Genomic DNA, 16,062 nt, shown 5'->3' on the forward strand with positions numbered 1-16,062 from the left:
TTGTGCGTGCATGTGTAGGTTTTGTTTGTGTGTATGTACGCATGCGTATGTTTTTGTTGTTTGTTTGTGCATGTGTAGGTTTTTTGTGTGTGTATGTAAGTAAGTAAGTAAGTAAGTAATATATATTTATATAGCGCTATGTACGCATGTGTATGTTTTTGTTGGTTGTGTGTGCATGTGTAGGTTTTCTTTTGTGTGTGTATGTACGCATGGGTAGGTTTTTGTTGTTTGTGTGCATGTGTAGGTTTTCTTTTGTGTGTGTATCTACGCATGGGTAGGTTTTTGTTGTTTGTGTGTGCATGTGTAGGTTTTTTGTGTGTTTATGATCGCATGCGTTGGTTTTTGTTGTTTGTGTGTGTAGGTTTTTGTGTGTGTGTGTATGCATGTGTAGGTTTTTGTTGTTTGTGTATGCATGTGTAGGTTTTTGTTGTTTGTGTATGTATGTGTAGGTTTTTTTGTGTATGTATATATTCATGCGTAGGTTTTTGTTGTTTGTGTGCATGTATAGGTTTTTGTTGTTTGTGTATGTATGTGTAGGTTTTTTTGTGTATGTATATATTCATGCGTAGGTTTTTGTTGTTTGTGTGCATGTGTAGGTTTTTGTTGTTTATGTGTATGTATGCATGTTTAGGTTTTTGTTGTTTGTGTATGTATGCAATTTTTTTTTTTAAAACTCTGCAGCCCTGCTTTTATCCACTTATCTATTATTTGTTGAACATTTTAAAAGACAATTAGCTTTTTTTTTTTTATCCGCAGAGTCTTTCACGACATTCAAGGTCTTTCTTCTTTGTCGTTTTTTTCTCTGGTCCATTTCCTGCTCACGAGCTACTAGGAAGAGTGACATCATCGCAGGTGGTGTGTTCAGGTACAATTGGAAGAAAAAAAACGTGAGAATCGGAAGTTCCACACATCACGTCACCTGCTCCCCGAAAACTTCTCTCGAAACCCAATTCGTAGAACGATAGTCATGTGTTTTTTTCTTCTGTCCACACACTTCACCGAGTGTTGTTATTTCCTGCCGCAGTCGCGTGAACGCCTCTGACCTCTGCTGGTGTGTGTTGGCACGAGTGTGTGTGTGTGTGTGTGTGTGTGTGTGTGTGTGTGTGTGTGTGTGTGTGTGTGGGTGTGTGTGTGTGTATGTGTGTGTGTTATTGGCTTCTGTTAGTGTCGCAGCAGGTGGCATCGGTGACGTCCGTCTCTTTCCCAGCAGCAGCGCAACACACACACGCACACGCACGCACACAAACGCACACTTTCACCATGTTCTCTGGTGTCACTAGCTTCTCTCGCGGGTGTACTCTCCATATCGGGTGTCCTCGCTCTCTCGGCTGCACAACACGCCCACACACCCGGCAACTCGATTATGCAAGACGAGCTGCTCAAAAAAAGCAACACTAAAAAAAAAAAAAGGAAACACAAAAAGAATTTGGAAAAAAGGTTCTTTTTGTGTGTCCTTTCTTTGGGTTGTGTAAGCGTGTGTTCATCCTCCCACCTTCACCCCCTTACGCTCACCCACTCAGGGTTGGATCCAATAACTCGTGCCAAGCCTGGAGAGAGAGGAAGAAAAAAAAAAAAAAAAAAAGGTTCTACGTCATTTGGTGCTCCGCCCTCTAACCACTTGGTGGTTTAAACCAATAGCCAAGCGGCACCAATTCAAAGAACCTGAGATTATGATGATAACTGATGTTTTTTTTTGTGGATATTGTAGTCAAGTTCTTCTTCTTCATCATCATCATCTCTTCCCCCGACACCCACACATGCACGTGGCAGGGGGTGAGGAAGAGGAGCTGGTGAAGGGAAGGAGGTGAGGAAGGGAGGAGGAGGAGGAGGAGGAGGAGGAGGAGACGAGTGCTCCGGAGAGAGAGAACCAGGAGGTAGTTGTTATAGTAACTCCGTGTCTGGAGCTGCCAATCAAAGCTATTTCAGGCATCCGTGTTCTAGGAGGGAAAATAGAAAGAAGACGCACAAGAGAGAGCGTTGAGGCGGGTTTGTCAGTCGACACACAAACACACACATGCACACACACACTGTCAACAATCACGCTCAAAAGTTTAACACAAATAAACTGAGAAGAGATTTGAACATTTCAGAGACGACTGTGATCCTTCATCGTCACAAACAAACACAACACAGCAGCACGATGATGACATCATCGTTTAATTTTATCCAGGTTTTGTGTTGTTTGCGTTTGTGTCTTGTTGGCTTATGTGTTGTATATGTGTGTATAAGTGCTTGTGTGTGTTTTTTGTGTGGCTTGTTTGTGTTGTTTATATGTTGCAGTTAGGTGTGTGTTATGTGTTGTGTGTATACATGTATAGGTGTGTGTTGTTTGTTTGTGTATCCATGTGCAGGCATGTGTAGGTTTGTGTTATTTGTGTGTGTATGTGTATGTAATATGTGTGTGTATGCATGTGTAGGTGTGTGGTGTTTGTGTGTGTTCACGCATGTGTAGGTGTGTGTTATTTATGTGTGTATGCATGTTATGATTGGGTGTGTTCATAAATGTGTAGGTGTGTCTTGTGTGTGTGTGTATGCATGTGTAGGTGTGTGTTATTTATGTGTGTGTATACATGTGTAGGTTTGTGTTGTGTTTGTGTGTGTATGCATGTGTAGGTGTGTGTTGTTTTTTGTTTGTATGCATATGTAGCTGTGTATTATTTGTGAGTCTGTGTATACATGTGTAGGTTTGTGTTGTTCATCATCACAAACAAACACAACACAGCAGCACGATGATGACATCATCGTTTAATTCTATCACAAACCAGGTTTTGTGTTGTTTGAGCGTGTGCCTTGTTGGCTTATGTGTTGTATATGTGTGTATAAGTGCTTGTGTGTGTTTTTGTGTGGCTTGTTTGTGTTGTTTATATGTTGCAGTTAGGTGTGTGTTATGTGTTGTGTGTATACATGTATAGGTGTGTGTTGTTTGTGTGTTTATCCATGTGCAGGCATGTGTAGGTGTGTGTTATTTGTGTGTATGTGTATGTAATATGTGTGTGTATGCATGTGTAGGTGTGTGGTGTTTGTGTGTGTTCCCGCATGTGTAGGTGTGTGTTATTTATGTGTGTATGCATGTTATGATTGGGTGTGTTCATAAATGTGTAGGTGTGTCTTGTGTGTGTGTGTATGCATGTGTAGGTGTGTGTTATTTATGTGTGTGTATACATGTGTAGGTTTGTGTTGTGTTTGTGTGTGTATGCATGTGTAGGTTTGTGTTGTGTTTGTGTGTGTATGCATGTGTAGGTGTGTGTTGTTTTTTGTTTGTATGCATATGTAGCTGTGTATTATTTGTGAGTCTGTGTATACATGTGTAGGTTTGTGTTGTTCATCATCACAAACAAACACAACACAGCAGCACGATGATGACATCATCGTTTAATTCTATCACAAACCAGGTTTTGTGTTGTTTGAGTGTGTGCCTTGTTGGCTTATGTGTTGTATATGTGTGTATATGTGCTTGTGTGTGTTTTTTGTGTGGCTTGTTTGTGTTGTTTATATGTTGCAGTTAGGTGTGTGTTATGTGTTGTGTGTATACATGTATAGGTGTGTGTTGTTTGTGTGTGTATCCATGTGCAGGCATGTGTAGGTGTGTGTTATTTGTGTGTGTATGTGTGTGTAATATGTGTGTGTATGCACGTGTAGGTGTGTGATGTTTGTGTGTGTTCACGCAAGCGTAGGTGTGTTTTATTTGTGTGTGTATGCATGTGATGATTGGGTGTGTTCATACATGTGTAGGTGTGTCTTGTGTGTGTGTGTGTATGCATGTGTAGGTGCGTGTTATTTGTATGTGTGTATACATGTGTAGGTTTGTGTTGTGTTTGTGTGTGTATGCATGTGTAGGTGTGTGTTGTTTTTTGTTTGTATTCATATGTAGCTGTGTGTTATTTGTGAGTCTGTGTATACATGTGTAGGTTTGTGTTGTTCATCATCACAAACAAACACAACACAGCAGCACGATGATGACATCATGGTTGAATTCTATCAGAAACCAGGTTTTTTGATGCAGTGACGGTTCAAAACTAAACGTCTCCTACAATTAAATATTCATTCATTAATTTCTTTGGCGCGTATCGCAGATACTTTGAATAGTTTGACACATGAATGTGTGTAGGTGTGCAAGTTTTACTATTGTGTTTGTGTGTGGGTGTGGGCATAGTTATGTAGGTGTTTGTGTGTTTTTGTATTATGTTGTCTGTGCGTGTGTGTGTATTGTTTTTTAGTAATATGTAGATTGCATGATGGTGTGGTGTATGTGTATCTTCATTCAAGGGTATGTGCCTTCATGTGTGGGTGGGTGTTGTTTGTGTGTTCGTTTTTGTGTGTGTTGTTTGATTGTGTGTATGTATACATGCATGTGTGGGTTTTTGTGGTTTGTGTATACATGTGTATGTTGTGTTGTTTGTTTGTGTGTGTATGTATGCATGTTTTTGTTGTTTGTGTGTGTGTATGCATGTGTAGGTTTTTGTTGTTTGTGTGTGTGTATGCATGTGTAGGTCTTTGTTGTTTGTGCGTGTGTTTACATGTGTAGGGTTTTGTTGTGTGTGTATGCATGTGTAGATCTTTGTTGTTTGTGTGTGTGTATACATGTGTAGGTTTTTGTTGTTTATGTATGCATGTGTAGGTTTTTATTGTTTGTGTGTGTGTATGCATGTGTAAGTTTTTGTTGTTTGTGTGTGTGTATGCACGTGTAGCTCTTTGTTGTTTGTGTGTGTAGGCATGTTTTTGTTGTTTGTGTGTGTGTGTATGTATGCATGTGTAGGTTTTTGTTGTTTGTGTATGCATGTGTAGCTCTTTGTTGTTTGTGTGTGTAGGCATGTTTTTGTTGTTTGTGTGTGTGTGTATGTATGCATGTGTAGGTTTTTGTTGTTTGTGTATGCATGTGTAGCTCTTTGTTGTTTGTGTGTGTAGGCATGTTTTTGTTGTTTGTGTGTGTGTGTATGTATGCATGTGTAGGTTTTTGTTGTTTGTGTGTGTATGCATGTGTAGGTTTTTGTTGTTTGTGTATGCATGTGTAGGTCTTTGTTGTTTGTGTGTGTGTAAACATGTGTAGGTTTTTGTTTTTTGTGTATGCCTGTGTTGGTTATATTGTTTGTGTGTGTGTATGCATGTGTAGGTCTTTGTTGTTTGTGTGTGTGTATACATGTGTAGTTTTTTGTTGTTTGTGTATGCCTGTGTTGGTTATATTGTTTGTGTGTGTATGCATGTGTAGGTTTTTGTTGTTTGTGTGTGTGTGTGTATGCATGTGTAGATTTTTGATGTTTGTCTGTGTATGCATGTGTAGGTTTTTGTTGTTTGTTTGTGTGTGTATGCATGTGTAGATTTTTGTGTGTGTATGCATGTGCAGATTTTTGTTTTTTGTGTGTGTTTGCATGTGTAGGTGTGAGTTGTTTTTGTGTTTGTATGCATGTGTAGATGTGTGTTTGAATATTTTGCCAGCCTGTCGCGAGACACACAGAGACACACAATTATTCATGAAGTAAGTGGAGTTTTAGAGATTATTTTGTGTGTATATATTGTGTTTGTCGCTCAAGAACCTCTTGTGACGTCCAGAGATGTCGTCCAATGATTGTGCGTCTAACCTTCTGATTTATTCTCAGAGAGAATCATTTGGTTCCACAAACAATATCCTCGCATGACGACAACAACACATCATGAGTCACTTCTGCAGAAAACTTTCTTTGTTTTTTGAGGTCTAATGATGCAGGAATTTAACAGATCACTGATTTGTATATTCAAATAAATTACTCTCTGATTCATAATCTTTGGCTCTGATCTAATAATTCAATGAAACATGGCATGATTTTCAAAGTAAAAGCGCCTTTTTACCTAAATAAAAATCGCTTAGAGCCACAAAATCTGAAAAACTGACGTAAACACATGAGATATATTATAAAAACAGAAAAAAAAAGTTTTACTCCTTTTGTCTGTGGATGAACAAACTATATTCATAAACAATAAACTTTAACAAGTAAAATTCATATACTATAGTTTTAATTAATAATTCTTTTTTGTCCTCCAAATCTATTTGATCTGAACCGCAGGGGGCGCATTGACGGTGGAGTGTGAGGTCGAAGGTGTGTGTGTGTGTGAATATTTGTAGTACTCTGATATATCAAAACATTTTTAGGGGGCTTTCAATTCTTATTTTATTTCAATAAAGTGTGTATAAGATAAAAATTAATTCCAATTAATTTTTTCTTTTCTTTTTTTTACAACTAACATGCAAATATTCAGATTCAGTTTTTGCCCTTTTTTTTGGTGTTTCAATTAAACTTACGGCCACTAGATGGCAGCAGTCATTACATCCTCAATCCTCTAAAGGAACATCACTGACGATGACTGAGGACGAGAGGATACAGTGACTCTAGCAGCTTTTAAAGCTGATGTTTGGAGAAATGTAGTTTTTTCAAAACAAATGAAAGCAGTTACGACTTTGTCAAGAGTCATGTGGTCTGTAAATTCTGCAACACCAGAGTAAAGTACTCGACAATACTACAAATACATCCTCGTTACTACAGTATCACGACACTAGAGTCAAGTACTCGACACTACTACAAATATACCCTTGTTACTACACAATCACGACACCAGAGTCAAGTACTCGACAATACTACAAATACATCCTTGTTACTACACAATCACGACACCAGAGTCAAGTGCTAGACAATACTATAAATATATCCTTGTTACTACACTATCGTGACACCAGAGTCAAGTACTCGAAAATACTACAAATATATCCTTGTTACTACACTATCACGACACCAGAGTCAAGTTATCGACACTACTACAAATATATCCTTGTTACTACACAATCATGACACCAGAGTCAAGTGCTAGACAATACTATAAATATATCCTTGTTACTACACTATCGTGACACCAGAGTCAAGTACTCGAAAATACTACAAATATATCCTTGTTACTACACTATCGTGACACCAGAGTCAAGTACTCGAAAATACTACAAATATATCCTTGTTACTACACTATCACGACACCAGAGTCAAGTTATCGACACTACTACAAATATATCCTTGTTACTACACTATCATGACACCAGAGTGAAGTACTCGACAATACTACAAATACATCCTTGTTACTACACAATCACGACACCAGAGTCAAGTGCTAGACAATACTATAAATATATCCTTGTTACTACACTATCGTGACACCAGAGTCAAGTACTCGAAAATACTACAAATATATCCTTGTTACTACACTATCACAACACCAGAGTCAAGTACTCGAAAATACTACAAATATATCCTTGTTACTACACTATCGTGACACCAGAGTCAAGTACTCGAAAATACTACAAATATATCCTTGTTACTACACTATCGTGACACCAGAGTCAAGTAGTCGAAAATACTACAAATATATCCTTGTTACTACACTATCACAACACCAGAGTCAAGTTATCGACACTACTACAAATATATCCTTGTTACTACACTATCATGACACCAGAGTGAAGTACTCGACACTACTACAAATATAATAATAATAATAATAATCTCTATTTATATAGCGCCTTTCTAGACCAGGGTCACAATATATCCTTGTTACTACACTATCATGACACCAGAGTCAAGTACTCGACAATACTACACATATATCCTTGTTACTACACAATCACGACACCACAGTCAAGTACTCGACAATACTACAAAAACATCCTTGTTACTACAGTATCACAATTGTATTATTGACCCTTGACACGTACTGTATCTTATCACCAGATTCTTAAACATCTTAACGTTTGCGTTTTGCGACACTGACCTCTCCCCCCCCGCCTCTCGCCCCGAGTAGCTGGGATACGCTCCACCTGTGACCCCCTACAGTATGAATGAAAAGAATAATCGTCTCATGTTCGTCGCACACGTTTAAACCCCCTGGATGTTGTGTTGTGTCACAAACACCGAGCTAACGCCGCAGCAGGCTACGCTATTATGCTAATGAAGCCGTGAGGAAGCCTTGATGGTGTCTTCGTGCGTAATTGGTGAGGAGGAGAGCGAGGAGGCGAGCGAGGAGGAGGGCGAGGAGGCGAGCGAGGAGGAGGGCGAGGAGGAGAGCGAGGAGGCGAGCGAGGAGGAGGGCGAGGAGGAGAGCGAGGAGGCGAGCGAGGAGGAGGGCGAGGAGGAGGGCGAGGAGGAGAGCGAGGAGGAGGGCGAGGAGGAGGAGGAGAGCGAGGAGGAGGGCGAGGAGGAGGGCAAGGAGTAGAGTGAGGAGGAGGGCGAGGAGGAGGGCGAGGAGGAGGGCGAGAAGGAGAGCAAGGAGGAGGGCGAGGAGGAGAGCGAGAAGGAGAGCGAGGAGGAGAGCGAGGAGGAGGGCGAGGAGGAGAGCGAGGAGGAGGGCGAGGAGGAGGAGAGCGAGGAGGAGGGCGAGGAGGAGAGCGAGGAGTAGAGTGAGGAGGAGGGCAAGGAGTAGGGCGAGAAGGAGAGCGAGGAGGAGGGCGAGGAGGAGGAGAGCGAGGAGGAGGGCGAGGAGGAGAGCGAGGAGTAGAGTGAGGAGGAGGGCGAGGAGGAGGGCGAGAAGGAGAGCGAGGAGGAGGAGGAGAGAGAGGAGGAGAGCGAGGAGGCGAGCGAGGAAGCGAGCGAGGAGGAGGGCGAGGAGGAGGGCGAGGAGGAGGGCGAGGAGGTGGGCGAGGAGGAGGGCGAGAAGGAGAGCGAGGAGGAGGAGGAGAGCGAGGAGGAGAGCGAGGAGGAGAGCGAGGAGGCGAGCGAGGAGGAGAGCGAGGAGGAGGGCGAGGAGGAGAGCGAGGAGTAGAGCGAGGAGGAGGGCGAGGAGGAGGGCGAGAAGGAGAGCGAGGAGGAGGGCGAGGAGGAGAGCGAGGAGGAGGGCGAGGAGGAGGGCGAGCGAGGAGGGCGAGGAGGAGAGCGAGGAGGAGGGCGAGGAGGAGGGCGAGGAGGAGGGCGAGGAGGAGGGCGAGGAGGAGGGTGAGGAGGAGGGCGAGGAGGAGGGCGAGGAGGAGAGCGAGGAGGAGAGCGAGGAGGCGAGCGAGGAGGAGGGCGAGGAGGAGGGCGAGGAGGAGGGTGAGGAGGAGGGCGAGGAGGAGGGCGAGGAGGAGAGCGAGGAGGAGAGCGAGGAGCGGGCGAGGAGGAGGGCGAGGAGGAGGCGAGCGAGGAGGAGGGCGAGGAGGAGGGCGAGGAGGAGGCGAGCGAGGAGGAGGGCGAGGAGGAGGACGAGGAGGCGAGCGAGGAGGAAGGTGAGGAGGAGAGAGAGGAGTAGAGCGAGGATGAGAGCGAGGAGGAGGGCGAGGAGGAGAGCGAGGAGGAGAGCGAGGAGGAGGGCGAGGAGGAGAGCGAGGAGGAGAACGAGGAGGAGGGCGAGAAGGAGAGCGAGGAGGAGGGCGAGGAGGAGGAGAGCGAGGAGGAGAGCGAAGAGGAGGGCGAGGAGGAGAGCGAGGAGGAGAGCGAGGAGGAGGGCGAGGAGGAGAGCGAGGAGGAGGGCGGGGAGGCGAGCGGGGAGGAGGGCGAGGAGGAGGGCGAGGAGGAGGGCGAGAAGGAGAGCGAGGAGGAGGGCGAGAAGGAGGGTGAGGAGGAGGGCGAGGAGGAGGGCGAGGAGGAGGGCGAGGAGGAGGGCGAGGAGGAGAGCGAGGAGGAGGGTGAGGAGGAGGGCGAGGAGGAGGGCGAGGAGGAGGGCGAGGAGGAGGGCGAGGAGGAGGGCGAGGAGGAGAGCGAGGAGGAGGGCGAGGAGGAGAGCGAGGAGGAGGGCGAGGAGGAGAGCGAGGAGGAGGGCGAGGAGGAGAGCGAGGAGGAGGGCGAGGAGGAGGGCGAGGAGGAGAGCGAGGAGGAGAGCGAGGAGGAGGGCGAGGAGGAGAGCGAGGAGGAGGGCGAGGAGGAGAGCGAGGAGGAGGGCGAGGAGGAGGGCGAGGAGGAGGGCGAGGAGGAGAGCGAGGAGGAGAGCGAGGAGGAGAGCGAGGAGGAGGGCGAGGAGGAGGGCGAGGAGGAGGGCGAGGAGGAGAGCGAGGAGGAGGGCGAGGAGGAGAGCGAGGAGGAGGGCGAGGAGGAGGGCGAGGCGAGATATATATGAAGATCAAAGTGAGAGTGTGAGGCTGAGAGTTTTGGGGGCCATTATGCAGAGTGTAATTAATACCTGTCATCGCTCCTCTCTGTTCGCCGCCGTTATTCCCTTTTAGACCAATTAAAAAATAACACTCCTCCGCTGTTCACATGATGCACACACACACCTTTGATACACACACACACACACCTTTGATACACACACACACACCATTGTCTTGGACAGATGAGGTGTGTGTGTGTTCTAGTATGGTGTTGATCGTGTGTATGAATGTTTGTAGGTGTGCGTGTTTTAGTATTGTGCGTCTGTGTGTGGGTGTGTATATTTATGTAGGTGTTTGTATGTTTTGGTATTGTGTGTGTGTGTGTGTGTGTGTGTAGTTTGTTTTTTAGGAATATAGATTGTGTGTGTGTGTGTGTGTTTATGTGTGTAGGTGAGGTGTGGCTGTGTCTGTATTCATGTGTAGGTAGGTGTTATTTGTTTGTGTGTTGTTTAGGAAGTGTTGTTTGTGCGTGTATGCATGTATAGGTGTGTGTTGTTTGTGTTCATGCATCTGATATGTGTGTTATCTGTGTGTGTGTATGCATGTGTAGGTATGTGTGGTTTTTATGTGTCTATGCATGTGTAGGTTTGTGTTGTTTGTGTATGCATGTGTCAGTGTGTGTTATTTGTGTGTGCATGTGTCAGTGTGTGTTATTTGTGTGTGTGTATGCATGTGTAGGTAAGTGTGTGTTGTTTGTGAGTGTAAGCATGTGTAGGTGTGTGTTTTTTGTGTGGGTGTATGCGTGTGTAGGTAAGTGTGTGTTGTTTGTGTAGGTGTGTGTTGTTTGTGTGTGTGTAAGCATGTGTAGGTGTGTGTTGTTTGTGTAGGTGTATGCATGTGTAGGTGTGTTGTATGCTTGTGTATGTGTGTGTTATCTGAGTGTGTTGACAGTTGTAATGTGATTACAAACACACAAACAGACTTCAGTGATGTCATGAGACACTGACCACTGCGGACGCTGCTCTCCACACACACACACACACACACACACACACACACACACCCCCCCCCCACACCCTCACACACACACACACACAGAGGGAGGACGGGATGAGGAAGGATACAGATGGAGAGCAGCGGGAGCTGGTGATGAGAAGAAAGAAGGGATGATATGATGATGATGATGGAGGGAGCGTGAGCGGGTGATGAGGAGCTGCTGTTAGCATCTCATGAAGACTGATCGGGAAGAAGAAGGGAAGAGGAGAGAAGAAAGTGATGGATGCGGGCGGAGGAGCAGGAGCTGCCAACACATGCAGACGTCACACTGGGCTGCCATCTGCCTCTCTCTCTCTCTTTCTCTCTCTCCCTCCTCTCCCTCTCTCTTTCTCTCTCTCTCTTTCTCTCTCTCTCTCTCTCTCTCTCTTTCTCTCTCTCTCTCTCTCTCTCACTCTCTCTCCCTCCTCTCCCTCTCTCTCTTTCTCTCTCTCTCTCTCTCTTTCTCTCTCTCTCTCTCTCTCTCTCTCTCTCTCTCTCTCTCTCTCTCTCTCTCTTTTAAATCATTAGTGTCCTGACACTGAATAAATATCATGGGATGGATCCGTCTCTGGATGAATCACCTGCAGGGAAACACTCTGGATGAGATCAAGACCCCGGTGGAGTATAATTTGCATGTCATCCAAATGAGATGTGCCCCCGAGTACTCACGGGGTCAAAAGGTCATTGGTTTTGTCCAATTGAACATCTCGCAGTGTGATTGGCTGAGCTGTTGGCAGAGTGACTTCCGCCCCCTGCTGGCGAGGTTTAGAATCCTCATGGTGCTCTATCTATCTATCTGTCTGTCTGTCTGTCTGTCTGTCTGTCTGTCTGTCTGTCTGTCTGTCTGTCTGTCTGTCTGTCTGTCTGTCTGTCTGTCGATTCTATCATTTATTTAAGGGCCAATATATACTCACAAAAATGAAAAAAAGCGGAAAACAAAAGTCCTAAAACAAAAACACTAAAGTCGTATTTAGAGACCATATTTCATATTTAGAGACCAGTGATGAATAACAATAATTTGTAACATGATCTTTGTTCTCATGAGGGCCACATAAATATATATTAAGTATGCAAAAAATAATCTCTCTTTAAAGGGTTTTGATTTTTTTTCCCCTTCTGTTTTTTGAGCCTCCCTGACCCCCATGAATATACAGTGGTGAAGGTCGTTCACCTTGACCCAGAGACAACGCAAGGGATAATTATGATTTAAAAACTTCAGTTTATCATTCCAACCAATTTTGCTGTTTTGATAAAGTGTATAAATGAAAAAAGTTGATATAATTGTATTTAATTACATTATTCATTAATAGTTAAACTTTTAGATTTACTTTTTTCCTCCGTTTCTGTCACTTTTGGAATTATTTATTCGGCCACACAAAATTTAAGAAAAAAAGTATTGGAATGTATATACAATAATAATTTAAGGATATTTGTCTTGATTGTTTTACATTTATTTTCTTTTTTTAAATCGCCCATTATATTTAGACTTTTCGTTCCTTATTTATTTATTTATTTGCTTAATAGCTATGAAGGACGATAAATGACTGTGTAAATAAATGTATAAATATGTAACAAAATGTATAAATTTATAACTAAATGTTTGGATAAATATCAACAGGTAAAATGTCAAAATAAATAATTGACATCTGATTTAATTTTTGTCAAAGAATGAAGCTATTTTTCGCATAAATACAGATTTATACATTTTTACATTTGTTAATTGTATTACATTTGTATACATTTTGTTACGTATTTATACATTATAACATTTATTAATACATTTTGACATTTATTTATACATTGTGTTACGTTTTTATACATTTTGTTTCGAATTTATACATTTATTTATTCATTTATTTATACATACGTCTTTTATCGTGCTTCATAAATAGCCCCTCAAAACAGTCGCTGTATAAATTCTCTATAAATAAAAAAACAACTTAAAGTTTCATTTTGTTAAAAACTTCACAACAATACAGAAGATGGCGCCATTGGTCAAGCGCTATCTTCCCGGAAGTCATTAAGCAACACCTTTATTTTGAAGCAAGTGAAACCGGAAACTCCAGAGCCATACTGGTTGTTGACTCCAGCACTGACTCCTCTCGGAGCGAGTCTTTTCAAACTTCAGGTCAGGATCAGTTCAAATGAGGCGTTTATTTCTGTCACTCCAGGAATGAAAAGCTGCAGAAAAAAGTATCTTATTTGGACATGATCGCGTAACTTCAGGTGAGTTTCAAGTTTGAAACAAGATCGACTTTTAAATTCACTCTTTCTTGTCAACTTTAGTGAAAAAAACGTGTGACTTTTCTAGAGTAACTTAAAACTTGTTGACGTGTCAGTGTTTTTTTTTTCTTTCTTTTCCCCTCAGTCTGTGGTTCATGTCTTTTTTTTATTGGTCCTCCTGAGTGTTAGTCATGAAAGAAAGTCAGTTTATTAGAATACACTCATTTCCTGTGTCCCACGACACTCACTTTGAAAGAATGTTTCTCTTTTGTCTCTTAGTTACACTCTATAGTGGCTAAAAATGCAACGAATGTTATTTATGTGTGGTATTTATGAACGGAAAATACACTCCTTAATATCATATTGTTTATTCTTTTGACTGTCATTTGATTTAAGTCATAAGTAAAATCATTTTGAATTTAAAAAAATGCATCTCATCTGTTTAGGAAAACGCTTTAAAAGAAGTGGAGATATTATTCTAAATTCTGCAAATATTGAAAAGTGAATGTGTCGTATATTACTACTACAACTAAATACACTTTTTTTTTTAGCAACAAACCCATTTTGATGAAGTTAAATCAACTTTTATTCGGATTTCAGGGGATTTATTTAATTCCTACTGTTATAATATCATTCATTTATGTATTAAAAAGGAAGTATTTATCATTTACTTACATTTAAAAGTGTAAATATCATAAACATATACTTAAGAGATAGTCAATTTAACTTTAAATCTACTTCTTTAATGAATATAAAAGTAATGCATGAACAAATAATAAGTAAAATAATAGTTTTGTAAAATATTATTTAAAAAAAAAGGTTAAAAACCCGAGCTCAATGTGCTCAGACTACCATTTTATATATTTATTTTTGTAACTTAAGTGTTGAAACATGTGTCCTCATCATTTCCTGTCATGAAATATTTCAAAAATAGTCTTTGTAGTAAAGTTTTTAAAGTCGCAAGAGTCAGTTTTAAACCATCCGATCAGATGTTGCTATAACTTTGAAACTAAAGTGAATAAATGAATGAATTTCTGTGTACATGAAAAGATACTTTCATATTTTCTTTTATTTAACTTTTGCATATTATCATAACAACACCATTGTGTGGCAATTTTTGTGTCGATCTCACACACAAATATGGAGTCGGGTTACATGACAACTTCACAGACATTTTTGAATCTCATTACAGTTGTTTTATCAGTTGCCCAACATCTTATAATATCACCGTCACTGCGGTACATTTCTGAAATAGTTTTTTCAGCAAAACTGTGACACGTCCTTTCAAGCTAGTACCTTGTTTTTTTAGACCTTTGTTGTATTAAAATGACCAAACATCAAAGGTAAGCCTTGTTATAAAGCAACATTTAAAGTACCAAAAAGTTAATTTAAGTATATCTTACAAAATGTATAGTCATAATTCATTAATTTACTTCCTCATGCTATTAGACTGTTTAATTCTGTGTTTGGGGGCAGGAGTGGAGTGAAAAGATGTTGTAATTCCATGTTAATCTTTGTTATTTTTCTTTGATCTATGTTCTTTATCTTTAGACTTAGATCGTGTCACCTTGCACTTTCCTTTTTTATAGAAACTTTGTTCTTGCTCTTGTTTTTTATGAATCTATCGTCTGTGTTGCTGTGTGCTGGAAAAACAATTTCCCGAAGGAGACCTCCAGAGGGATCAATAAAGTTTTATCTATCCATCTATCAAAAGAATATACAGCGACTATATGTTTTACTCAGATGTAAATTGGTAAATAATTCCTTGAATATATGGTCGATGTTGAGACGAAATGTATTTCATTCACATTGGTTACATTCCATACATTCACTGATGGAAGGTCTGACCATGAATAGATCGGAAAGTAAGAACCAGAATTTTAAAGTCGATCCTGAAAGAAACTGGCAGCCAGTGAAGAGTTTTAAGGATCGGAGAAATGTGAGTTCTTCTACTAGAGCGGCTCAGAATTCTCGCTGCAGAGTTACATACAAAGAGAGAAAAACTATGTCATATTTACACATTCTTTGAGGCTATAATTTCAAAATTCCTTTCCTTCAATATCAGTTTCATTCTTATTGTTGACATAGATAACATCTCTTCCCTATCTTATGACACATTTCATAACATTCATATACTTTGATGTTTACCAAAAATATCTCTCTTTTGATTTTTAAAATTCAACTTAATGTCTTCATGTAAATGGTTCGGTCGAGAATCTCTTTCATCTCGATCTAATAAACTCGACTGTTTAAAGATTTTCCGTCTCACTCGCCCTCGGGCCGTTTATTTAAAAACTCCTTTCACGATTCAACTCGCTGTGATTTCTTTTCTCTTTGATTCATTAGAGACTCGACCTGTTTTGTTGTTCGGCTGACGTCCAGCATATGTGCCGCATCTGCTTTTTATTATCGTGTGAACTTGTTCAAAAACCTCATAAACCGCTGGATGTGGGTTTAAAGAGATCCTCTTAAACGAAAACTCCCGGTTGTTGTTCCCGACTCTGAACGGCCCGCGGGTCAGGAGCGAGTGGAGACGGCGATGAAGGTGTATATAAAGGAAGAAGGAAAGTCTGGGGAAAAAAACAAGACTCCAGAGAAGAGAGAAAAGTGTGTCACTGTTGATTTTACAGAGGCAGGAGCTGACTCGTCAAATTCCTCCATGAATGTCCGACCTGTTGACTCGGGTAAAGTGTGAAGTCCTGGTCACGAGACTGGAGAGTAAATACAGGAGAAAAAAAAAGTCAATGATTATGTTAAGATACTTGACTTTTCCAAACTTGCTAACGATTATT

General features: G+C 41.6%; 1 protein-coding gene across 2 annotated transcripts in view; it reads left to right on the forward strand.

The window, feature by feature from the left end:
- The first annotated feature begins 13,133 nt into the window (after nucleotides 1-13,133).
- Nucleotides 13,134-16,062, forward strand: part of dennd3a (DENN/MADD domain containing 3a) — a 34,848-nt gene continuing 31,919 nt past the window's right edge. For both annotated transcript variants that reach the window (XM_087786419.1, XM_087786420.1), the window contains exon 1: nucleotides 13,134-13,273. The gene's annotated coding sequence lies outside the window, so the exon portion shown is untranslated. The remainder of the gene's footprint in view (nucleotides 13,274-16,062) is intronic.

Source organism: Callionymus lyra, chromosome 3 (genome assembly GCF_982586985.1).
Source record: "Callionymus lyra chromosome 3, fCalLyr1.hap1.1, whole genome shotgun sequence".
Taxonomy (NCBI): Eukaryota; Metazoa; Chordata; class Actinopteri; order Syngnathiformes; family Callionymidae; genus Callionymus; species Callionymus lyra.